At 48.0% G+C, this 26,074-nt stretch overlaps 1 protein-coding gene, 1 long non-coding RNA gene and 1 pseudogene across 5 annotated transcripts in view; 2 read left to right on the plus strand and 1 right to left on the minus strand.

Moving 5' to 3' along the window:
- Nucleotides 1-19,150, minus strand: part of LOC136793842 (uncharacterized) — a 99,728-nt gene extending 80,578 nt beyond the window's left edge. The window contains exon 1 of the long non-coding RNA XR_010839817.1: nt 18,688-19,150. This is a non-coding gene — a long non-coding RNA (uncharacterized lncRNA). The remainder of the gene's footprint in view (nt 1-18,687) is intronic.
- LOC131753899 (U6 spliceosomal RNA) lies at nt 2,626-2,725 on the plus strand (annotated as a pseudogene).
- Nucleotides 18,457-26,074, plus strand: part of ACAN (aggrecan) — a 60,837-nt gene continuing 53,219 nt past the window's right edge. For 2 of the 4 annotated variants that reach the window (XM_067029869.1, XM_059056473.2), the window contains exon 1: nt 18,457-19,044. The gene's annotated coding sequence lies outside the window, so the exon portion shown is untranslated. Of the gene's footprint in view, nt 19,045-19,577; nt 19,738-26,074 lie in introns of those variants that run through there. The other 2 variants (XM_067029871.1, XM_067029870.1) reach the window with 2 other exon arrangements.

Consider the following 26,074-nt stretch of genomic DNA (forward strand, 5'->3'; position numbering starts at 1 on the left):
AATCCGCCTTCCAATGCAGGGGACGCGGGTTCGATCCCTGGTCAGGGAACTAAGATCCCACATGCCACAGGGCAACTAGGCCAGCGCGCCACAACTACAGAGCCCATGTGCCCTGGAGCCCGTGCACCATGACTAGAGAAAAGCCCTCGAGCCACAATGAAAGATCCTGCATGCCGCAACAAAGATCCCACATGTCGCAACTAAGACCCAACACAGCCAAAAATAAATAAATAAATTAAATACTTTTTTTAAAAAGAAAGTGGGGTGATACCCCTATAATTTTAATCAAAAACAAAATAGACTGTGCCATGTTTCATCCAGGGAGGCATGTCGACTAAGTTTGGCTCCAGACCTCCCAACTCTGCCTCACCTCGTCTCAATGGTGTTGGCCTTTTAGATAGAGCAGCTGCTCTCACACTTAGCAGTGTGTTGGAATCACCTGGGGAACTTTACAGATACTGTAACCCCCGATCCCACCTCCAGAGATCCTGGCTGAATTGCTCTGGGATACAGCCCAGGCTTCAGGAGCTTTCAAAGTTCTCCAGGTTGATACTCGTGTGCAGCCAGGGCTGAGAACCACTGCTTCTGACCAATTTCAGAGCTAAAGCAGCTGTGCCCCAGCACCCAGGCTACCTCCACTTCCAGGGCAACAGCCAGTTGCTGGAGTTTCTGGACCATTCTATGGAACAGCAAACAGGCTCCCCTCTCCTTACAGAACTGCAGGGCTCTAGCCCAGACCAGAAAGAAAACCATGTAAAGCTGAGCTTGGTTAATGCCTCCAGGGCTTGGATGCCCTGTCTATTGAGCTGGGTTTGCACATTTTGAGCAATCAGGCTAGGCAACGTGCCCAGAAGCACTGATCAGGTGGAGGAGGGGGGGAAGAAAGGCCAAATGGCTTCAGCTCTGGTGTGAAATTGGGCAAGAGGGACAGTCAACCATACTAGGAGAAGTGATCCAGACGGCAAACAAACAGGGCAGGGTGGACCGAGACCAAGTTATGCGGACAGCTCAGCAGTCACAGAATCCACCAGACCCAACAGAGCTGCCTTCTCTCAGCACCTCCAGAGACCAAAACTTTCCACTAGGGACAGAGCACTTGGAGACAGCGTGACGTAGCCGTCCCCAGACAAGGCCAGAAAGTTCACAAGTGTAGGGAACGTGACATGCAGTCTTAACCTCAAGAAGGAATTCACACTCAGACTCTAACCAGCACGGGGGTATAGCTAGGCCTCATGGGGGTCTTTGCAGGACAAAGAGAGGCTCCCTGTATCCCCAAACTGCAGCATCCACAGTGGCACCCAGGGCCACCATTCACCCACTCTTCCCACAAGGCTCTGTTGGACCCATCTGCACACACGGGGCTGCACTGGCCTGTTTGCTTGTTCAAACAAACCTTGTTCACTGAGGCACCTCAGAGCCCAGCAGAAGAGCCAGTCGTTATGTGTCTAAGGAACACATGAATGAAAAGGAGAGGATGTACCCATTGTTCTTAAGCAAAGAATTAATAGCTCTTAGGGAAGTTTTCTTCTGGGGGCTTACTCTAGACCTGCTAAATCAGGCCCTTTGAAGGTGGAGCCGTGGCATTGGGTGATTATCACTTCTGTTACTGATTATGAACCAATGCCCTATGACCCAAGGGTCTCATACTTTAGCCAGTACAAGAATCAACAAAGTGCTAGGTAAAAATGCAGATTTGAACCACAAACCATTTGGGAAAAGAAATCTAAAAAGTAATATCATCAAGTAGCTTCAAAAACACATGATCCGGGCTTCCCTGGTGGCGCAGTGGTTGAGAGTCCACCTGCCGATGCAGGGGACACGGGTTCGTGCCCCGGTCCGGGAAGATCCCACATGCCGCGGAGCGGCTGGGCCTGTGAGCCATGACCACTGAGCCTGCGCATCCGGAGCCTGTGCTCCGCAACGGGAGAGGCCACAACAGTGAGAGGCCCGCGTACCACAAAAAACAACAACAACAACAACAAAAAAACATATGATCCGTCCATGGATGAATGGGTAAACAACCTACAAGCTGATTTTCAACAAAAGGGCCAAAGTAATTCAATGGGGCTAAACTAGTCTTTTCAACAAATGGTGCTGAAAAATCTGAATATCTGTAAGAAAAAAAGTTAATCTTAGCTCTTACCTCACATCACACAAAAAATAACTCAAGATGTATCACAGACCTAAACATAAAAGTTAAAACTATAAAACTTTTGGAAGAAAACAGGAGAATATCTTTCTGACCTTGGTAGGCAAAGATTTCTTAGGTGGGATGCAAAAAACACTAACTATACAGGGAAAAAACTGGAAATCTGAACTTTGTCAAAATTAAAGACTTCCACTCTTTGAAATTCACTGTCAAGGAAATGAAAAGGAAAGCCACAGACTGGGAGAAAATATTTGCAATATTTATATTCAACAAAGGACTTGTAAAGTTCAGTGAGAACCCTTAAAGTTCACTAAGAAATTAAACAACACCTCCTACACACACAATGGGCAAAAGATTTACACAGGCATTTCAGAAAGATATACAAATGACCAATAAGCACGCCAAAAAATGCTTATTTAGGGAGATGCAAATTGAAACCACAGTGAAGTACCTCTGTACATTCATTTAAATAACTAAAATTTAAAAGACTGATGTACTAAAATTGGAATGATACAGAGATTAGCACAGCCCCTGTGAAAGGATGGCATGCAAATTTTGGAAGTGTTCCATATTTTTTGACCATAACATTTGTAAAATGACATTTGAAGAATTATGTTGGTTTTTAACTCAAAATTTAAGAAAATAAAAATGAAAGATTTCAAGTCTACAACTTTACACTTCACTAAATATCTACACTTTACACTAAATATCATTTGGTTCATATTTATATATTTCTATACTTAAAACTACTAGTATTTTCAATCTTCCAGTAATATTAAAGTATCACCTTTGTACATCACTTATCATGAACTTTTTAACTTTTATTTTTTTGTTAAAAAAGAAGCATTTTTTTTAACAAGTAAGTGTTTTTCGGAATTTATGTGTGTACTACATATATTCAGTATATTTATTATATATAGTACATATATATTTATTAAATATAACCTATAACTAACTCTAGTATAAATATGTATATTTATTATAGATTATATATAATATATAGATCATACCTTTTTAATTAAAGTTGAATTATATATTTTTATTTATTACATATACATATATAATAAATAAAAGACTGACAAAATCAAGTGTTGGTGGGAATGTGAAGTAACTGGAACTCTCGTACATTGTTCATGGGAATCCAAAATGGTACAACCACTTTGGGAAAGAACTTGATAGTTTCCTATTAAGTTAAACATATGCTTATAGTATAACCCAACAATTCCACCCCTTGATATTTACCCAAAAGAAATAAAATACATGTATACACACACATACACACACACACACACACACACACACACACACAGAAACTTGTTCATAACAGTTTTATTCATAATACTCTGAATCTAGAAACAATTCAAATATTCATCAATAGGTAAAATGAATAAACAAATTGTGGAATATCCATACAGTGAAATACTACTAGAAATAAGAAAAATGAACTATGAACACAAATATCATGGAGGAATATTAATATCAAGCTGAGCAAAAGAAATCAGACACAAAAAATTGCATACTACATGCATTAATTTCCTAGAGCTTCTGTGAAAAATTACCACAACCTTGGTGGCTTAAAACAACAGAAATTTATTCTCTCAGCATTCTGGATGCCAGAAGTCTGAAATCGAGATGTCGGCATGGCTGCAACTCCCTTCGGAGGCTCTGGGAGAGATTCCATTCCTTGTCTCTTCCAGCTTCTGGTGGCTGCCAGTATTCCTTGGCTTATGGCCACATCCCTCTAATCTTTGCCTCCGTCTTCACACTGATTTCCCCCTGTGTGTGTGTGGTATTCAATCTCCCTCTCCTTCTCTCTTATAAAAACATTTGTGATGGCACTTAGGACCCACCCAGATAATCCAGAAGTATTTCCTCATCTCAAAATCATTAACTTAATCCCATCTGCAGAGACATTTTCCAAATAAGGTAACATTTACAGGTTCCAAGGATTAGGACACATCTTTGGGACTGCCATTCAACCTACCACATCACATGTTTCCATTTATATGAGATTCTGGAATGAATCTCTAGAAACAAATAGAAGTGGTCATCTGGAGCCAAGTGGGGTAGTTGATTGACTGCAAAAGGGCAAAAGAGAACTTTCTGGTGTGAAATAAATGCTCTATATCATGATGGAGATGATGGTTACATGACTGTGTAAATTTACCACAACTCGTCAAACTTTATTACAACGGTTACATATTGTTATACATAAATTATGCTTCATTAACATTAATTTTTTTTGATATGGACCATTTTTAAAGTCTTCATTGAATTTGTTACAATATTGCTTCTGTTTTGTGTTTTGGTTTTTTGGCCACGAGGCATGTGGGATCTTAGCTCCCTGACCAGGGATCGAACCCGCACTCCCTGAACTGGAAGGCAAAGTCTTAACCAATAGATAACCAGGGAAGTCCCAACAGTAATTTTAAAAGAAAGCAAAAAAGTGAAGATTTGGGGGGCCAACCTTAGAAAGTCAGATTTGGCAAGTCTGGGGTGAATTCTAAACAAATAGCCCAAGTACCTGGAAGGCAGGTGGTCCTGGAACATCCCTGGAGAAGCAGCACTCTGGAAGATGGGGAAAGGACCCATCACGTCCTGCTGCCTTCCCCTTGGCTTCTCAGATACCTGAGAGCCAGGTGCTGAGCTGGGAGTCCCCTGCAGTGGGGTCCTGTCCACAGGGAGATCAGGCTGTTGGGAGAGACAGCCGTAACTCACTCGAGCACAAGGCACCTATGACAAGAACTGACAGATATAGAATCATAGAAGAAGGTATATTTTGACCCTAGATTACTGTAGAACTCTCTAGATGGGGTAGCATTTGAGCTGAGCCCTGACAATGGGGCAGGGTTTTTACATGAAGAAATATCAATGCCAGTTTCCTCTTGCTCAGAACCCCTTAGTGTGTCCTGGGTCCCCTTGGCCCCTTCCCCATTCGAGTCAAGCTTACTCAGGGTGGCCTCTCCAGGCATTCTATTCTGCCTCCTGTCTTTGGCCCATGCTATGCCATGTGCCAGTCATGCCAATGACTTCTCTAGATTCTTCACCAACAAAGCCCCAACGACAAGACATGACCTTCAGTAAGGCCCCTGTTGTAGACAAGCTGCCTGGTTGTCCCTTCTCTTGACTCCTCCATCCCAGGTTCCAATCCACAGCTCCAGCCAGGCGTTCATGCTCCCAGGGTTCTACTTCTTTGACTTGAATCATTGATCCCCTCCTGCATCTGCTCTAGCTCTGGTTCCTCATGAAGCCTTTACCTGCCTCCAGGTGAGCCCTATCTTACATAGCGCAGGGGTGCTATGGATGGTTAGGCCTTCTCTTATGACCTGGTTCCTAATCCCCACCACCACTCCCCATTCCTGGCTTTTCCTAGGCCACAGTATTTCAACTCCTAGATTCTCACGGATGGACCCAGGCCAAGGCCCCATGGCTTCCCTGGACCATAACTGAAGCAGTTTGAGGCTTCTCAGGCCTTAGTCCCAGCACAAACCCTTGGATTTTGTTCTGTGTGCCTTGCCTAAGGAGACAGGTTGGAATCTCTTAGCCTATATCTTCCCCTTGTCCCAATAAGCCAGGAAGCTTCTCCCTCCTTTGCTGAGTGAGGAAGGGCAGGCTTCCTGGAGCCAGGGCCAAGTCGCGACTAGGAAAGCGGAGCCCTGTGGCTCTAGGTATGCCTCCTGCATCCTTGCTCTCACCGCACAAGATGCTCCATTCTTTTCTTATAATCATTCTTTGTTTGTATCATTTTTAGGTGTCATCAGAGCTCCTCACTGACCAGCTGAGCAGGTAAGCCTGCAAGAGGTCCCCAAATGGGAATAGCTTGCAAGACTATAACCAACTCCAGTGATGCCTCCACCTTTTGGAGAGCCCAGTGGCCTCCAAGATCTGGTCCCAGAAGACAAGGAAGAAAGCCATGGGGAAGGAAAGGGGCTTTCTGCAGAGCTAACAATCCTAGAGTGAAGAGGAGCCCTCACCCTGGCAAGCACACTGAACCCACCACCTTGTGTCAAAGACTTGAACACATCTTAAGTGGGGTCTCCAGGTCCCAAATGCCCAGGTAAGGAACACAAGGAGGAGGCTGCCCTCCTTTCTTTCCAGAAGAGTGGGTCTAGACCACAGGCAAATGGGCATTAAATGGGGTTCCACCAAATGTCCAAGACCCTTGTCAGAGTATGAAGGCTGTTCTGGCAACAAGGATTCAATGATGGGGCCATCCAGACTGCACCTCCAGCCCCCTGTGCATCATATCCCCCTTACCTACTCTGGGAGATATTCTGACCCCTTAAGAAGGGATCCCAGGGACCGAAATAGCCAGGTGGAACCCAAACCTTATTCGACCACTGAGATACTGACTAGAGACAGTAATCATGCCTTTCACAATATTCCAGCTTTTCATCCACCTGGCACATAGGATTACACTTCCTCTCCCACAGTAGCTAGATGGGACCACATGACTAGTTCTAGCCAGTAAGTTGTAAGCAGAAGTGACATGTGCCAATTCTGGGCTGGAGCATTTAACTACTGATACACAACATTCCAGGGCTCTCTTTCCCCCTCTGCCATGGAAACCTGCAATGTTCCAGATGGTGGCTGCTCCATCAGCCTGACCTGGAGGATAATGACCTGGTGCAAAGCTCCCAACTATCCACAGTGGACGTGTGCAAGAACTAAATCTTTGTTATTTCAACTCACTGAGATTTGGAGACTGTTGTTACTGAAGCATAACCCAGCCTATCCTGACTTAAACATGGGCCAAAGGCCAACCAGCACAGCACAAGGTCAATATCACTATTCCCAGTGACCCATACTGCTTTGCTTCCCCATCATCCACTTTTAATTTGGGGTCCAAGTCAACACCTCAGTCCTAACACAATGAAAGAGTAAGGATGCCACAGAATCCTAACCAGCTTGAAGACTCCAAATCTATAATCTCCTCTGAGTCAAAGATGCCAACTCTTCTGGATTTGTTAGATTCTGGTTCAGTGTTAGAGTCAGGGTTAGGCAGCTACAGGTGGCAAACTTTAGTCTGCCAAGCAAATGCCAGAAGTTGAAACAAGACATATGAACTGACGTCTGACGTCAGACTCCGGAGCTCGAACACTTCTTGCCAGGTTTGACTAAAGAAAAACTAACTTTACATCTTCTGTGATTTCATCTTGGAAAAGGAGAACTCCCATCTGTGGGTCCTGACTTGACGGCCCTGCTGGGTCATCAGCTTCAGCTTCACGTCCTAATGCATCCTAGCGGTACTCCTCTTTCCCATCAATTGTCTAACTTGCTATCTCATGCGGTTTGTAGCTTCTAGTCATTTTTGCTCCCCACTCTTGCCAGCTCAAGCCTCAGCCCATGGCCTTGGCCTGTCATCACCCTTCTCTCCTGTCATTTAGACTTCTCCTAACCCCACCATGCCCAGGAAATTCTCCTGGCTGATAGAGGCTGGCTGATCAGTACAGAGGCCTCACCCTACACACCCTTAGAGATTATATACCTTACACATCTTTACTGTCTTATATAGCTCTAATTTGACCCTTTCAACCAAGTGGACAGGGAGGGGGAAAGGATAAATGAATGTTTATGAGCCCCTGCCATGAGCTAGTTGCTCTCCTTCACTCACTCCTCATTCAAGCAGGATGGTGAGAGGTTAAAGCCACAATCTCTGGGACTTAATTGTCTGGCATTGAATCTCTGCTCTGCCGTTCACTAGCTATGATTTGCAGCAAGGGGCTTGCCCTCTCCGGGCCTCAGTTTCTTTTTTTGTAAAACAGGAATAAGTTGTGAGGGCCATTAACAAACAGTAAGATTACTATGGTTACTAAATGAGTTACTAGACATAAAATGCTTAGAACAGTGCCTAACGCAGAGTGCTCAACGCATGTGAGTTATTATGATTCACTTCTAGATTCTCTAAATGTGCCAGATACAGCGGATACAAAGGAGAGAAAACTAGACCTACTCATTCATTCAACAAATATCGATTGGGAGGCTGCAATGCCCCACACTGAGATGGGAGCCGACAATATGTGTCCCTACCCTCCTGAAGCTCAGAGTCTGGTGAGAGAGGGCGGTGGACACTACACAAGTAAACAGCTCAAAATACACACCAGCAAGGAGTGGTCTAGACTGGGAAGGGAAGGAATGAGATGTCATAATAGAAACTGGGGGAGGCAGAGAAGTTGGGTGGTCGGGCAAGGCCTCTCTGTATTTAAAGTACAATCTGAGGGACTTCCCTGGTGGCGCAGTGGTTAAGAACCCACCTACCAATGCAGGGGACATGGGTTCGAGCCCTGGTCTGGGAAGATCCCACATGCCGCAGAGCAACTAAGCCCGTGCACCACAACTACTGAAGCCCACGTGCCTAGAGCCTGTGCTTGGCAACAAGAGAAGCCACTTCAATGAGAGAAGCCCGCACACGGCAACGACGAGGAGCCCCTGCTCACCGCAACTAGAGAAAGCTCGCGTGCAGCAACGAAGATCCAACACAGCCAAAAATAAATCAATCTATAAAAAAATAATAACGTACAATCTGAAGATGAAGTGGAGCCAAAACACAGAGGGGAAGAGTAAGGTGCCTCGTGGGGAGATGAGGTGAGAGAGGCAGGGCCAGGTCGCTCAAGCTCTGTTGGCCGTGGTGTCCTGAATGTAACCAGAAGCTACTGGATGGCTGTAAGCAGAGAAGCAGCAGGATCCCATCTGTGTCTTTCTATGGGAATATTGCAATTCCTCTTTTACTGAGGAGGAAACTGAGGTCCAAGGTCATATGGTTGGTAAACGCTACAGCTGGACCTAGAACAGGTCTCATAAGGCCAAGCTCAGGGAACTTGCCAGTTCGCCCTGCTCGCTCACCCCTGTCCCATACAGCAGAACCAAGTGTACAAGGTAAGAGCTTATCACCTCTAAAAGCCCTTCACCTGCTCGTGGGGTCATGGTGCCTGACTTGGGGGCCTGCTGACAGTTTTCACACCAGTGGCTTCTGCAAACGAGCTGCTTCCCTGCGCTTCTTGCCACCACTTTTTCCATCCCCCACAGTCACCAGAGTTGACACCCAAGCCAATAACCACAGGTAAAGGTGTTTCTCCCTGGGACACAGAGTTAAACACACAACCACAGAGATGCGTCTTGGGCCCAGAATGGAAGGGGCCAAGGTGCCATGGATGACAAATGCCCCAAGAATCCAGCTCCAAGCTCCTCCGAGAGAAACCCCTTCCCAAAATAGGCAGAGGGGTCAGGAACACTCGTGCGAACAGCTGATCCACAAAACCCCACTGTGTCCACGGCTTTCCCCACCTCAGCCCTTTCTATTTTTATCAGGAGGGCAAGAGGGGGTTGCCAGGTGGGGCTACACGGCTGTTTATGTCTGAAATTTGAAAAGATGCACAGTGTACTTGGGAGAAGGCGTTTGCAGTTAAAGGAATTTCGGAGGAGAATTTCAAACCCAGCGGGGTGAATAGGGGCCTTGTGCTCTGGCTTTTGCCTCTGCAAAAGCCACGTTTCCAACTAAGGCATGCAGAGGGGCCAGTGATGGGGAGGAAATGTACGGGTGTGAGATTTGGAGAGGCAAAGGGGCCCAGCTCACCTGGGCACAGGCAACAACTGATTTGCAGACTGAGGGTACTTGGGGAGGAAGTCCTCTGCCCCTCCAGTGTAATTTCTATTTATTTATCCCCCAGATAATTCATAGACTTTCCTTGACCTCTTAGTCTTCCCTGATTCACCCCACTCAATGCTAACCATTGTCTCCTCTGCATCTGTCATTTATCACCTCTCAATCAGGGAGTTTTATTGAGTATTAATTTTCTCATATATACATATTTTCTTATTATGGCTTTAAGTCACTCTCATTTGTCAATTTTCTGTTTCTGAATTAAATTGTAAGTGTCCCTTTGGTAGCTGTATGGCTACTATTCCTTTCACACACACACACACACACACACACACACACACACACACAAAACTTAGGACCTGGTCGACCATTTTACTCTCTAGGCAGTAGTGGGACTCAGTGGTCCTATTCCTTCAATTGTGGAAGATGGGAGGCAAGAAAGAAGAACAATTAAACGACACCACCCCCTAAGCTGAATGAATTTTACCATGTCTCTTTTCTTCATCTCTCAAAGGTTAAACTGGCTCTGACACAACTCTGTGGAGAACTTCTAGCCTGAACTATACATGCCCTTATTAAGCCAGGGATCCTCAGGAAGGCTGGGGTGACTTTTGCAGGGCTGGACTTCTGACTTGATCTGGGACCGAAGGTGCACTTGACGCCATGGTTCCATGGTGAAATCTGGCCAGTGTATATAAGAAGGTCATAGATGTTGATATCATTTATTTGGGCCTAGGAGTAAGGGCCACGAAGCATCAGATTCATATTGTATTTGTGCTTATAGCTGCAAAAATGAAATAGTCATTCAAAAAATGAATTTAAAAATTCATTAGCTACAAGGTCCTAATAGCCACAAGATGCAGCTGTCATGCAATCAAACCCTAGTTTTGTCTACGGCTGATGGAAGCTCACTGCTTGATACTTGTCCACATTTCTTTTTCTCTAGAACCCCCTTACATGCATCTCTTTTCCTTGGTGCGTCAGGGTCTCTGGCATTCCTTTCCTGTTTCTGCGCATCCTTGCATTTCTCTCCAACAGCCTCTCTTCCTCCCCCTTTTCTGCCCTTCTACTGTCTCCCTTAATTAGTTACAGTATGAAATTAAAGCATATTTTAGCATTTGTGGACTGGAATTTAATGTTCCCTGATCTTATATTAAAAGCAGACGTGTGGGGCTTCCCTGGTGGCGCAGTGGTTGAGAGTCCGCCTGCCGATGCAGGAGACACGGGTTCGTGCCCTGGTCCGGGAGGATCCCACATGCCGCGGAGCGACTGGGCCCGTGAGCCATGGCCGCTGAGCCTGTGCGTCCGGAGCCTGTGCTCCGCGGCGGGAGAGGCCACAACAGTGAGAGGCCCGCATACCGCAAAAAAAAAAAAAAAAAAAAAAAAAAAAAAAAAAAAGCAGACGTGTGGAATCTCAGGCCGAGCATTCCCCCAAGCCCCAGTCCCACATTCCTCTCTGCCTGCTGGCCACCTCCTTCTGGATGTCCCTCCACCTCGGAAAACCCAACTTGGCTACAAAGGAGACTTCTGGTCTTTTCTCCCCAAGCCAGCTGTCCTTCCTGACCGCCTGGCTCTTGACAGGGACTTCCCATTCCCAGTCATTCGGCTTCAGAAGGTTGAGGCCATTCCTTTTTTTTTCTTTTTTTTTTTTTTAAGTTCCCCATGGAGTCTTAACCACTGGACCACCAGGGAAGTCCCGAGGCCATCTTCATTCTCGCTTCTCTCTCTCTCCCTCAAGATCCAGTGTCTCTGATTCTTCCTTTCAGTTGTCCTTTCCTGTCCATTCTCACTGCCATCACCATAGTATTTATCCAACCACCCATAGATGAATTTTGCTTATACTTCAGTGTTTTGACATGTACTATAACTTTTCAAGTTAATCATAATCTGATATTCCATAAAAATCTAGATATTTGGCTTCTCAAGGAAAACAACAATAATAACTACTATTACTACTACTACTACATGACCCAGCAACATTGAGCCTGAAATCCTGAATGGCGACATTTAGTTGGAGCTGGCTAGTGGCTGTCCCTTTCGGTGGGCCACACCCTCTCCAGTTTGCCTCTGGTTTGAGTGAAAGAAGCCAGACAAAAAAGAGTAGTCATGTGAAGATCACATTTCTATCGAGCAAAAAATAGACAAAACTGGTCTGTCGGGCTTCCCTGGTGGCGCAGTGGTTGCGAGTCCGCCTGCCGATGCAGGGGACGCGGGTTCGTGCCCCGCTCCGGGAAGATCCCACGTGCCGCGGAGCGGCTGGGCCTGTGAGCCATGGCCATGGCCGCTGAGCCTGCGCGTCCGGAGCCTGTGCTCCGCAATGGGAGAGGCCACAGCAGTGAGAGGCCCGCGTACCGCAAAACAAACAAACAAACAAACAAACAAACAAAAAAAAAACTGGTCTGTCAGTGAGGTTAGAACAGTGATCTTCCTGGGGCGGGGGCAGAGGGGAGAAGGGGACAGGAGATGGTGTACTCACTAGAACACGCACAAGGGAACCTTCTAAAGAGCTGAAAATGTTCTACATCCTGACTTGGTTGTGATTACAATGGTGTTTGTAGATGTAAAAAAATTACATAGAATAAAGTGCATACTTAAGATGCACTTTATTCTACGTAAATTACATATCAAAAGAAAGAAAGCAGGGGGTGGGGGGAATGGTACAATGCCTAGCATAGTACCAAGCACATAGGTGCTCAATAAATGACTGATATTGACATTTTCTTTAAGTATGAGAGCTCTGAAGCTAGGTGGCCTGGATTAGATGCCTGGTTCTACCGTTTAGCAACTACATGAACTTGAGCAGCTTACTAAACTTCCCTGTCCTCGGTTTCTTCATCAGAGAAATGGAGGCAACAAGACCTCACAGGATCATTGTGAGGTTTAACAAAGCACTTAGCACAGGGCCTGGCACATGGTAAGGACCCAGTAAACATTACTGTGAAATAAAGAAAATTCTGACGCCTGCTACAACATGGATGAACCTTAAAGACGTTAGGCTAAATGAACAAGCTGTCAATAAAGGGCTAATACTGTGTGATTACGGTTATACGAGGTACCTAGAGTAGTTAAACTCAGAGACAGAAAGTGGAGTGGTAGTTGCCAGACACTGGAGGGAGAGAGGGCGTGGGGAGTTTACTATTTAATGGGTACAGAGTTTCAGTTTGTGAAGATGAAAGAGTTCTGGAGATGGATGGTGGGTATGGATGCACAACAATGTGCATGTACTTAATACCACTGAACTAAACACGTAAAACTGTTAAAATGATGAATTTTATGTTACTTATATTTTACCACAATCATAAATATTAAATATTATAAATAACAAATAAACAAACCAATAAATATTACCACGATGATGAGGCTGTGCTAGCCCATGAAGAAACTGAAATCCCATTTTTTTAAACTTGGGATTTTTGAGACCAGTCAGAGAACCCTCCAGCATTTGTAATGCCTATTTTTATGACTCTTTCAAGATTAAAATGCTAACAAGTAAATGTGCTAAGAATAAAAGATAATCTACCTAAATAAGACGTTTTCTCATATTCTGAGTTTTCTTATATATTCTGGGTTTTCTCCTCTTGAAGGAATACACATTAAAAAACCAAATAGATCAAGAGAAACAACCAAAATGTCAAGATCACTATTCTCCAGCACCGTATATCAAATGAGTACCAAGTTTTGTGAGGAAAAGTCATGCCTGTGTCTTAGCAGATCATTTTTCAAACTATGGAGTTGCTGTCTGTCCCTCTTATATTTCATTTCTAACAAGCATTTGTTTGTGGGGTACCGTATTTGTTCATTTTATACATATTTTGTATCTGTACTATAATGTGTAAAAATCTAGGAAAAATTTACCAGTGAAAGAAAATGAAAACATCAAGCCCAGTGTGACAAGGTCTGGGCGGTCAGTCCCCAAAGACTCACGGCTGGAATAAAGGGAAGAGCAGAGAAGAGCCAGCTCAGGCCCGGGTGTGGGAGGTGCCCTGTAGGATGCAGGGTGGGGAAGAGAAAAGATGGGGAGGCTTTCAGGAGCTTTGGGGCCTGGAGTTACCTAGGGAAGCATCCTTCTACACCTCTTCTTACCCCAGACCTGCCTGAAAAGTGTTTTTGTAATTGGTGACGATGATGATAATGATGATGACGACTATGACGGTAGAAACCAACACGGTAACACCCCACTTGGCATCACTCCCTGCATATTCTCGGTGATAAAACACAACTGAGGGACTTCCCTGGCAGCCCAGTGGTTAAGACTCCACGCTTCCACGCAGGGGGTCACGGGTCCGATCCCTGATCGGGAAAATTAAGATCCCGCATGCCGTGCAGCACGGCCAAAAAATTAAAACAAAACAAAACAAACAAACAAAAAACACAAGTGAGTCACGAGTAAACTGCTTGCCCTGATTTCCTCTTTTATAAATGGCGGGGTTTATTGAAAATAAAATCTGCAATGAATTCGGGGGAAAAAAATCAAACTGAATCTTCAAGGAATGAAAGTTTCCTTAAACGTGCCCTTCAACTTCTATGTCTTAAATGACACAGCACTTTCCTGTTACTGTACATCATTCTTCCACACAGTCCAGTGTGGCATTGTAAGTGTTTCATTAACGTACCCCATGCTCTTTATTACTAGAACATTTCCCTCTGAGTTTGTCATTCGCACGGTGTTAAAGAAATAAAATGGCACTTTTCAAATGTTCCACTGGTTCTCAGAAGACTCCACTCCCTGGCCCAGTTCTGCAATAAGAAGGCTTTTCTCTATCATGTTTCTATGGCCCTTTGCTTCCAGAAAGGATCACAGCGTTTTCTACACACATTACATATAGTATTAATCATTGCCACACTCCTATGAGGTGAGTATTTTTAGCTTCTTTTACAAACCCAGAAACCAGTATACAGAAGAGAATGCACTTCTTCAGGGACATCAAACTTCAAAGATGGGCAGCAGGGAAGAAAGCTAACCACCTCGCACCTCGAGCCAGATCATTCGCTAGGTGCTGACAACCTAGCTCATTCTAATTCTCACAACAATTCCATAAGGTAGTTCCATTTTTCAGATGAGAACACCAAGACCCAGAGAGGTTACAAAACTTGCCCAAGATCTCTGTGCCAGACATGGGATTCACATCCAATGCTCTTAAACATACAGGGCACCTTCCCCTCCTCAACCCTGTTTCGTTGCTTGAGATACACAGGAAGCCCTTTCGTGGTGGCCAGCATGAAAACAGCTTGATGGTTTCAACTGTCCACAAGTTTCCATATCAACCAAAAGCATAAGCTCAAAGGCTCACCAATCTTTGGTGGTGCCAGTAGGAGCAGAATGCCCAAACGGTGAGAGGGAAAGGTTGTCTTGGCTCTGCCCTGGTCAGTCCACAGCTGAGCTTGGGCATCCAATGCTGGGAATTACACATTTGAGGGGCATCCACAAACAGGAGTTTCCAGAGAGTGAGGAAGCCAGAAGGAAACTCCTTTGGGAGATAGTTGAAGGACCTGAGGGCATTCTGCTGTGAGGAGAGACATAGAGGGATGATATGAAAACACCCTTGGGCTAAATGAAGCCTGTCCTGCAGAAATTGAGACAGATGTGTTGTCCCAGAGAGCAGGCTAGACCCCTTACTCATACAGGGGTATTGGAAAGATGCTTCAGAGGAATTCTGAAAACACCTTACACTTGGACTTAGTGAGGCATTTACACGGTATCACCACGTAAGGGACAATAACATGATGATACAGTTAGATGGACTGGGAGACTGGCCATCCTCTAACAGTCAGTTTAATGGAGGGTAGAAGCCAGCCTCCGAGATGCCTCTCAGCGATCCCCATGCCTGGTATTCACACCCTGGTATGTCCCTTCCCACACTAATACAGGGTTGGCCCTATGTGACCAATAGACTACAGTGGACATGACCATGTGTGACTTCCAAAGCTAGGACATAAAAGCGTTGTGGCTTCCCCTTGGGCTCTTGTATCACTCACTGTGGTGGAAGCCAGGTGTCATGCCATGAGGCAGCTCCACCAGCAGGCCCTGTATGGAGAAGATCTGAAGCCACCAGCCAATAGCAAACAGCGATGACTTGCCAGCCATGTGGGTAAGCCACCTTTGACCTGGATCCTCAAGCTTCGGTCTAGCCTTCAGATGATGGGCCTACAGCTGACATCTGACTGCAACCCCATGAGACAGCCCAAGCCAGAACTGCCTGGGCGAGCTTCTCCCAGATTCCTGACCCGTAGAAACCATGAGAGATAGTAAATGAGTCTTAAGCCAGTAAGTTTTGGGGTGATGTGGCGCACAGCCATAATTACTGGGATATGGAGCCATGGCATCCTAGGAGGGCTGTCTCCAGTGCCCTGCCCTAGAACTCAGTCCCAGGCTGAGTGAAGACCCAGAAAAAGTTGTCCTCAACATTCTCTAAGAGCCCTTCCTAGCTCAGAGATTCTCTTGTTCTGTAATGAGTAAACCTGCTGAACAATGCCAGCACAGTGCTTCTCAAACATCAGCAGGTATAGAAAACACCTGGGGGGTCTTATTAAAATGCAGATTCTGAGTCTGGGGTGGGCACGAGAGTCTGCATTTCCAACAAGCTCCCAGCTGACTGTGCTAGTCTGTAGACTACTCCGAGCAGTGAGAGGTTAGAACTTGCGTATGACAGCAGACCAGGTCAGGCAGCCTGGAAAAGGCAGTGGGCAGCTACCAAGTATTTGAGCAGAGGAGAGATGACCAGGATCAGAAATACTACACAACGAGTTCCCTTGTGTAGATGCCTGCATTGAATACAGGAACGTCCATATGCCACCAAGGGCTTTCAGACACTCATGTCCTTTGATTCTCTCAACACGGTCTTTAAAGTATCCAAATGCTTTCCCATCATGCTGGGTTTTCTGCAGCCTGTAAAGGTTGGCAGTGTGGAGTCATGCCAACCTGCACTCATTCACTACCCAGGTGGCCTCTTAGTCTCAGTTTCTTAGTGGGTAAAATGGTAATGAGAGCCACCTGCCAGGCCGTGGTATCAAGCAGTGTCTGGCACACAATAGGTGCCTATTATATGCTTCTTAGTTTCGTTACAAACTAGATGATCAATAAACATTCATTCCCTTCATTACAAAGATTACCTAATTAATATTTGTCCTTGAATTGAATTGTCCTTCACTAACCCCACGTGTCCTGGGATATATGTCAGATATGGCCCCATTTCACAGATGAGGGTGCGGTTTGTTCTCACCAAGAGCATCTGATGAATGAATACTGACTTGAGAATTCATGACCCTCCTGTTGGAATTTTAAAGATTGTTTTTTTCTAGAAAGGTCATTTCCCCTGGTCCCGACATTAGGGCCAGTAACTAATAAGATTTCATCCCATTTCTTTGAAAGTTGCTATTTCCACCTAAGGGGCTCTGGTCACTGTCCTGTCAGCAGTGCCCAAAGTGCTCTGCAACTTCAAGACCTGACTCGGAGAAGCCAACAGACTCAGATAGAACACTGGTGAAGCCAGAACCGCCAACCAATGGAACACCTTAACCCCAGCTCCCAGGACCAGCGGGTGGAGTGGGCACCACGCCCTCCCTAGGCTTCACTGTCCTGTGCAGGGAAGGGGTGGGGGGCAGCTCCAGAGAATGTGCTGGGCCAGTGCCAGTCCTGCCCCGCAGAAGAGATGGCCAGTAAAATACCCACATAATTGCAGAGGACTCACACTGGGGAAAGTGAGGCACTCTGACTCCTTTTAACCAAGGAAAAGCTGGGTCTGTTACCTCTGTAATGGGCAGCCCGCAAAGATCCCACTTCTTGGCCTTCTCCATTCAGTTCCTGCACAGTGAGGGGTCTTGCGGCTTCTACCACACCGACCAAGGCCACTAAATCTTAGTGTCAATAACCAGCAGCTTCCTCCATAAGGACCCCGAAGGCCGCCAGCCAGCCTGGGTCCCCCAAAGTGCTAAGGCTGAACCAGCAGCTTGTGTAGCAGCAGAGAGTATGACCTTGGGTTTGAATTCAAACCCCACCTTGACTGGTAACTCCATTACCCTCTGAGCCTCAGTTTTCACTTTTTTTTTTTTTTGCAAGGGGAGATTAGTTGTAATATTTACTTGTATTTACCTCATTGGGCTCTTTGAGAAAATTAAATGAGACATTAATGTGTATTAAGCAACCAGCTCAGAAGGTCTTCAAAACCTGTCAGTTCTTTTATTCTTTTGCGTGGAAACAAAATTAAGGAGGGTGGTCTCTGGAGAATTCCTGCTTCATTTGAGATGTCCTTGGTCTCTCCTAGATTTTGAAAACCCACAGCCTTTGGTCTTGAGGCTCCCAGCCCCCAGCAGGCCTCGCCGCTGTCCCCTAACTTCCTCCCCACCGCCACCTCCAGCCCCACTCCGCACTCCCCTGACATCTCGCCGCATCCCCCAAAACTTTCAGCCAGCTCTTCAGGAGGGTCCTTCCGAATTGTGGCCTGGGCCAGGCCACGCCCCTCTCGATCGCATCTTGAGGGGCGTCAGCTGCAGACCCCCGCGCGGGCGCCGGGGAGCCCTGCCCGGCCGCGGCGGCTGCGGAGCCGGGCCCGTAGGGGCTGCCAGTGCGGGTACAGCCCTCCCGGGCCCCTCCAACTGCGGAGCGGCCGACCGCATTGCAGACGCGGGCCCTCCAGCCCTTCCCGCGCCGCTGTCCTCCCGCGGGCGCCGGGGCTGCCGGAGCCGCGCCGCGGCGGAGAGCGCTCGTCTCGCGCCCTGCGCGCCCGGCGGCTTCCCTAGCCGCGCGCCGATCCGGAGCTGGGAACCAGCGCGCTCCAGACGCCTCTGCCTTCCCCTCCCCTTGTCGGCCGCCCCTCGGGTCCCCCGGGGGGGGGGGTTTCCCTTCGCGCTCGCCCCCCTCCCGCCCCCTTCCTGGGCCTTCCCCTCCCCCGCCCGCCCCTATGTATGTGTCAGCGCGCGCCGTGCCCGCCCGCCCACCTACCTTCCCGCTGCTCCAGAGGGGGCTCGCAGAGCTGAGGACGCGCGCGGCGCTGCTCAAGTCTCTCTCTCAACACCCTCGCCGGCCGGCCTCTGACACGGGTGCCAGGGGGCTCCGGGCGCCTTTCAGTGTCCCTTCCCTAGGCCGGCCGGGACTCCGCAACCCAGACGCTGCCGCTGCGGCTTCCGCCCGAGGGGACCTGCGGACAGGACGCCGGCAGGAGGAGAGGTGCGCAGCGCCCTCCTAGAGCGTCTCCCCCTCTGCGCGGCGAGACCCGGGCCTCCTGGCCCCAGGAAACCCCGCTGCCTCGCCAAGTGTATGGGACTGAAGTTCTTGGAGAAGGGAGCCCAACTCTTCAAGGTAACCGTCTCCTGCCCTCCAGAGAGAGGCTCTCCCAGGGCGCCTGGCGAGCCGGGAGCGGTGTTGTGGCTGCCCCCTCTGTGCTGGAGGCTGTGCTGCCTCGTCTCCCCCAACGCCCTGGGGAGGTGTGTGCTGAGGGCCCCGACGTCCACCGGCTGCGTCCGCAGTGGACTTGAGCAAACTTTCTGGCCGTTGCAGACTCAGAGTGAATGGGGCGAAGGGACATGTGAGGAGGGGCTCTTGTCTCCTGGTCCCCAGAATTAAGGGACCCACTTTTCAAGCCCCAAGGTCTGGGAGGAGCCATAGTGGACATAGTAGCAGCTCCAGAGTCAGGAAACTGTGGGTCCAAAGCCCGCTGTGCTATTTTTGAGCTAGGGGAGTTGCTTCATCTTCCTGAGCCTTGGCCTGCCCTCTGTCAGTAGGGAAGGAGGAGGCCTCTTCAGCAGCAGAGTGGCTGAGGAATAAACGAAATGACACGGCAGTGTGTCAGATACCCAGCAGGTGCCTAAGTAGAGGCTGAGAGAACCCTTTGGTCCCACTTCCTTGGCCACTGGGCACCCGGAGGGGTGGGGGAAAGCCAGGAGGAATTGGCAGAGCCTGGGACAGGGCTCCTGAGCTGCCAGCAAGGGAGACAAGAGCAGCGCCCTGAACATGCCACCAAGAAGGGGCATTTCTCAAGGAAGAGGAGGGGAGGTAAGGACACATGGCCATGGGTTGGTTGCCTTTCCATCTCTGGATCCCTCTGCAGAAGGAGCCAGTGATGGTGGAGCAGGAACACTTCCTACCCCTGGGGTTGGGTAGGCAGTTGTCAATGCCAGTGGAACCCACATTCTAGGCTATAGCAAACTGTAGGGGTGGGAGTCATCTCCTATTGGGGGACAGGATCCAAACCAAACTTCTTCATCATTCTCCTCCTTGCAGTCATAGCGGGGTTCTGATGGGGTTTTTCTAGGGTTTCACCACTAAGGAGCCCAGGTCTCTGCATTTTGATTGATGCGTAAATTCCAGTTCTGCGGGGGTGGCTGGCTACCAGGAGGGAAGGAAGGAAGATGCAAAGCTGAACTGGGTTAGTGTGGCATTTTGGTTCCTGGATGCTGTGGTGGGCGGGTAGCTGACAGTCTGAAACACACGCATCTCATCTCATGATAAGTGAAAGTGAACTTAGAAAGGTGTGATGATTCACTAAAGGTTGCACTGTGACTTAGGAGTAGGGGTTGGACTAGAATCTAGGTTTTCTGAGGCCATAGTTGATCACTAGTACTGATTGAAGGGTCCGGAGGTCTGGGATCAAATCCTCCTCTCTCTTCCTTGTCTTCTGGGCTTCCAAGGAGAAGGGGCAAAGGGGCTTAGGAGGCTCTGTGAAGATCCATGTTGGCGTGTTGGCCTGTCAGTCACTGAGCCAGGAAGAGACTACTCAGGAATGGAAAATCAATGGGGGAGAAAACCCAAAGGCTTGTTAGGGGTGGGAGTGTGGGGTTGGGGAGACACTTCTAACCTGAAAGAAAAAAATTACAGAACAAAAGATCTCTCCAGTTTAAGAAGTTTGGGATGGAGGAATTATCAAAAGGAAGAAAATCTCTCTCAGAGAAACGCTGGAATTCCTCAGGTTACATCAAGTTGTGTTTAAATTAGATGTATTTCTGTGCAGTTTCTAGCTAAACGCCTGGTATATTCATTCATTCATTCTCTGACATCTACTAAGCACCACCTAGGTGCCAGGCTCTGTGCTCAGTGCTGGCCCATAGCGGGTCCTCAATAAACAGAAGCTGTGATGTGACCCAAGCAAAGCTGTTAGCACAGTACCTGCCACTGGATAGGTACTCAGAGCTGTTCGATATTATTATTATTACTTATTTTAATCTTAAGTAGAAGTTTTTCCTTCCTAGAATTTTCAGTGAAAATCATACTTAAATTGGCATTCTTCCTTTATTAGTTGAAAGCCCTCTGATCAACACAAGAGCAAAGAATCCAGAGGGGAAAACAACATATATGATTACTTCTTTGGAGGAAGTCTGTGCACTTGAAGGGTGAGCTCCTGCACTGTCTGGTGTGGGCCACACCTGTCTCCACGCCCTTCCTCACACCCAGGCACGCATTTTGCCCCTGTCACCCTCTCACACGCACACTCCTATCCCAGGCAGCCTGTACCCTGCCCCTGCCAAGATGGGGCACCCTCCATCCTCACAGACCCAGAATGGCCTGTCAGACTCCCCAGACTGAGAGGGAGTCCAAGAGAGAGCTCACCTGCTGAGCTGGTGGGAAAGAGCCATGTGGGTGGGCAGCCTGCCGGCCAAGGCAGACCCAGGTTCAATTCCAACTACTAGCTACATGACTTCGTCAAGGTTTCCTTGACAAAGGAAACTCAGTTTCCTCTTCTCTAAAAAGGGGATGAAAACCTCCGATTGGGGATTTTTGTGAGGATTAAAAGACCCAATGTGGGTGCCTTGTTCGGCTCTCAGCAGGTACCACAAACCTGAATTCTTCTCCTCTAGTGGTTTCTAGGCCTCTTTGGAGTCCCAGTTCTGTCTTAGTAAAAGACCATGTGTCCAACTTTTGGTGTGGATTTTTTTAATGATCCCTTCTAGAACCTGGTCCCCCCAAGGCCCTTCTTGTTGGATACTAGGAAGACCTCAGATGAGCCAGGGGAAGCCCACAGGACCCTGTTCGGAGTGTCATTTTTAGTCCGCTCCCACATGAACATCTAGAACAGGAGTGGTCCAACTGCCGGTTTTGAAACCAATTTCGTGGAGGTTTAATGAAATAGGAAAGAATAATCTCATATTGCCTCCCATGTCATAAAGGTAAGTATTGCTTCTGGAAACTTTTCTTTCTGATATATACTTATGCAGGTCTACATAAGTATATATATGTTGATAATATATATGTATATGCACAGACACAAATTTGATATTTGTATAATGTATTTCTTACTGCGGGCTGTGATCAAAAGAATTTGAAAGACTCTGATCCTGATGATATTTCTGTCTCTGAGAAATTCCTGCCTCGTGGCTCCAGCTGGCGGGCACTGGGGCATCCTTGCTGCCCCTATAGGAACAAAACCCTTAAGTATCATGGGAGTAGAGGCAGCGAGGGATGGAAGCTGGAGGTAGGAGTGAAGGGCAAGTTCAAGGAAGAGGACAAGCCTGCTTACAAGTGGAGCAGGAGAAGGGACAGGGCTAATGGGCTGCCCTGGTAAAGGGGGTCTGTGGATGGGAATACATCTTGAAATGGGAGCCAGGAGCCGTCCTCCCCCGCTGTCCCCAGGCTGCCTCTGAGCCATGCTTTGGGTCCTGAGGGGAGCTTTACTACCACCCTCCTTCCTTAAGAAAGCCCTATTCCAGGGAGCAAAGTTTGGGCTGTCTGTGTGGCATCTCCCCTGGGGAGGCTGCTGTCCTTCCCCTGACCTAAGAGAACAGCCCCATCCCTGTCAGGGAGTCTGGGCCCCTGGGCACGGTGGGGGCTGGAGTGGAGACTGAAGAGGGTGGGCTGCTGGGGGCGGGCAAGGGTAGGTGTAGAGGGGAGGGAGCAGGATTGAGGCAAAGGGAGGACCAGAGAGACGGAATTTGTAGGGAAAACGGTAAAACGTTTCCTTTTTTCAAAAGTTGAATCCAGGGCAAGAACGGAAACGGTAGAGTTTACTTTTGAAAACTCAGAGCCTTCTTGTAAGCGGCCGAGTATGTGTGTGTGTGTGTGTGTGTGTGTGTGTGTGTGTGTGTGTGTGTGTGTGAGAGAGAGAGAGAGAGAGAGAGAGAGTGTGTGAGTGTGTGTGTGCGTATGTGTGTGCTGAGAGGGCGGCCCTGTGGGCTGGCCTGGGCGTGTAAGAGGTGACTTTTCTCCCTCTCAATGGCCTTACAGTGTATCCTAAAGAAGCTTTTTGTTAAACTCATGAATAGGTGGATTTGGGGTGTGTGATGCTGGGCACCGTGATTTGGATATTTGGTTACCTTTGAGGTTACATGTTTTTCCTTTTAAGACACACACCCAAAAAAGGAGCCACCTCTGCTGCATATGGTCTTGGGGTGGGAGGGAGCGGGGGTGGGGGGGACTTCCCGTCTCTCTGTAATTGATTTGACTTGAGGAGCAAGAGTAGGAAGGAGAAACTCAAGACTGGGCAGATCTCAGTGTCCGGCCTGGGAGACGGCCCCTCTTCTCAACCCCTGGACTCCGGGCCTCTGAGGTGGAACATGGCAGTTCCCAGACCACAGATGTCCAGGGCTTCAGGGCCAGTGAGGACCCTTATTTATGATATGGCAAAGGGGACCAAGGCCTAGAGAGGAAAAGGTATTGTGCTCCAGGCCAGCCCATTGCAGCTCAGTGAGGATCTGGAAGGGAACCTAGGCCTTCAGGCCCTCATCCTGAAACATACCATGTCCGTGGAAACTACTCATTCATTCATTCATTCATTCTTCTTTCAGCAGCACTTTTCACATGCCAGGCACAGCACTAGGTGTGGGTAACACAGCAGTGAATAAAACAATTCACTCTTCCTGCCCTCCAGCCACTCATGGTCTAATGGGGAAGACAGGTTATAATCAACTTGACCCTGACCCCTCATTTCTATAAAGCAGTGGTTCTCAACTGGGGAGCTATTTTGCCCCCCAGGGAACATCTGGTCGTGTCTGTAGACAATTTTGTTGTCACCGTGGGAGAGGAGCGCTGCTCCTGGCATCTAGTGGGTAGAGACCAGGGATGCTGCTAAACATTTACAATGCACAGGACAGTGCCTTCTCCTCAACAAGAGAGAATTATACAGCCCAAAGTGTCCCTGGTGCCAAGATTAAGAAACTCTGCTCCAGATCTTCATTTAGTCATTGGGTCAGGCCATGTCCAACTGTGTGTAACAGCAGGAAGGTAAGCTGTGGGTAGGAGGGCAAGAAGGGAGAGTTTGGCAGGCAATAAAAAGGAGACAACAAATGAAAAAAGAGCCAGGGGCACAGAGGTAAAGTAGAGAGAACTTGAACTTTGGTGGCCCAGATACAGGTTGAAATCCGAATTATGAGCACTTAGACAAGTCATCTTCTCTGAGCCTCAGTTTCTGCACCTGTGAAATTGGGCTTGTGAGACAGCTGAGAGAATTCAAGATAAGGCAAATTAAGGACTTGACACAAAGTAGACCTACAATAAAATAGCAACTGTTATGATTACCTGAGGTTTTTAAAGGTCCCACTATGGAAAGTTACAGTATCAGCAGGTATAGACATATGATCATGAGGTCAAAGAAGGTTGCTGTTTGGGACACGGTTGCCACAATGCCTTCTGCTTCTAGGGGTGCAGGGTCAGCACCTCCTCACACACACAGCTCCCAGCAAGGGGTGAGAAGATGGGAGAACGGTTAGCTTCAGCAAGAAGCCCAATGTGTGCATCCTCCAGTGTGTGCAGGGGCAAGAGCACTGACTTGAAGTCACATGACCTGGGCACTGACTGGCTGTGTGATGTGGGGAAATTGTTTCACCTCTCTGAGCCTCAAGTTCCTTATCTGTAAAATGGAGATACTAAGCCCTGCCCTCACAGGTCGAGATCCAGTGAGAAATTACTGTCCAGGAAGCTGCCTTCTGGGGGTGCCTGTGAAGCCCAAGCAGGACTCTTTTGTATCTGGTGTGCATTGTGCCCAAGCCAGTGCTGGGCACAGACAGACTGAATGAATGAATGAACAAACCAGTGGACCACTGCACTATAAATTCCTCTCAATTCTTGGCAAGGAAAGTGCCAGCAACACCCAAACAGGCATCCTCCACTTTGCCACTCTATCCCAAGAAAGCCAGAAGCCAGGACCTCTGGTTCCCAGTGTCTGCTAGGGTCAGGTTACCACACTAGGCAGCAGCGCCCTCTAGAGGGAACTGCAGATACAGCCATTGAGCTGTGACAGTCCCAAGAGCTGGATCCCCATGGGGGGAGGGAGGGAGGAATAGGACATCAGAACTGAGGAAGCTGCTGAATAGAGGACCAAATCAGGATCAGGAACCTGGAGACTTATCTCAGTGCAGGCACGTCACTGAATACCTCCATTTTCCTTTCTTTAAAATGGAACTATTACTCAACCACGTTGAATAGAAATCACAACAAATTAAGGCCTAACTGAAAGCCACTAGCCAAATGGGTGGATTTGGGAAATCAGCAAACTTCCCTGAGCCTTCTTAGAATCATGAAGCATTAGAGCACAGGCGGACTAAGGAGACATTTAAATCACCTGGCTCCTTCATCATGCGGGTGAAGAGACTGAGTCCCAGAGAGGGGAGGGCCTTGGACTGGGAGGACACAGGCTGCTCTTGGCAGAGCCAAGGCTTTAACCAGGCTTCTGAGGCTCCTCCCTCCGCATCATATGTCACATCCAAACCAGTAATAGGAGGTGCTAGGTCACATAAACACTGTGCCATCCCATCCAACTGTGGACACATTTTGTCCTGGGACCACCCATTGCCCATCCTTGGGCCACCTTCTGACTCTGTCCTTCCAGGGTCCTTCCTGGCCCCAGGGTTGCTTTTGGGAAGAAAACCCTTTAGAAGAGAAATGTCCAGGGCAAGCGGGGAGCCCAGACTCCCATCTCTCTCAGGAAACCTGGGCTTCCTTGTCCTGGCCACCACCGTGGGTCATATGTAGGGGTATTTTCCCCAGCAAACCCTGGATCTTCCCTGACCTTCCCCCCACTACTTCCCTTCTCCATCGAGGATGCTCCTTCCTCCTCCGGACCAAACCCCCTCATTTTGACCTGCTTATTCAGATGGTTCAGGGGAACACCTGGATTTTAGGATGACTCAGGGATGTAGCAGATGTTTGCCAGTTTTACAAGGCACTGAAAAGGGGGCCTGGAAGGCTGTCACCAGAGGTAACCTCTGTCCCTAGAATCAGAAACATTTAAGGAGCTTTTGAGAAGCAAGGGTTTCCCAGGCCTCATGTGCCCCCAGAGGTTGTTGGTAGTGGGCGGCAGGTTAGTCATCTGCATTTTTCAAACTCTCCCCAGGTGATTCTAATGCAGTCCTGATTCTGAACCCCTAGTTTAAAGCCCAAAACAGTTCCTCTTGTTGCATTTGGT

The sequence above is a fragment of the Kogia breviceps genome, chromosome 3 (genome assembly GCF_026419965.1).
Source record: "Kogia breviceps isolate mKogBre1 chromosome 3, mKogBre1 haplotype 1, whole genome shotgun sequence".
In the NCBI taxonomy this organism is placed as follows: domain Eukaryota; kingdom Metazoa; phylum Chordata; class Mammalia; order Artiodactyla; family Physeteridae; genus Kogia; species Kogia breviceps.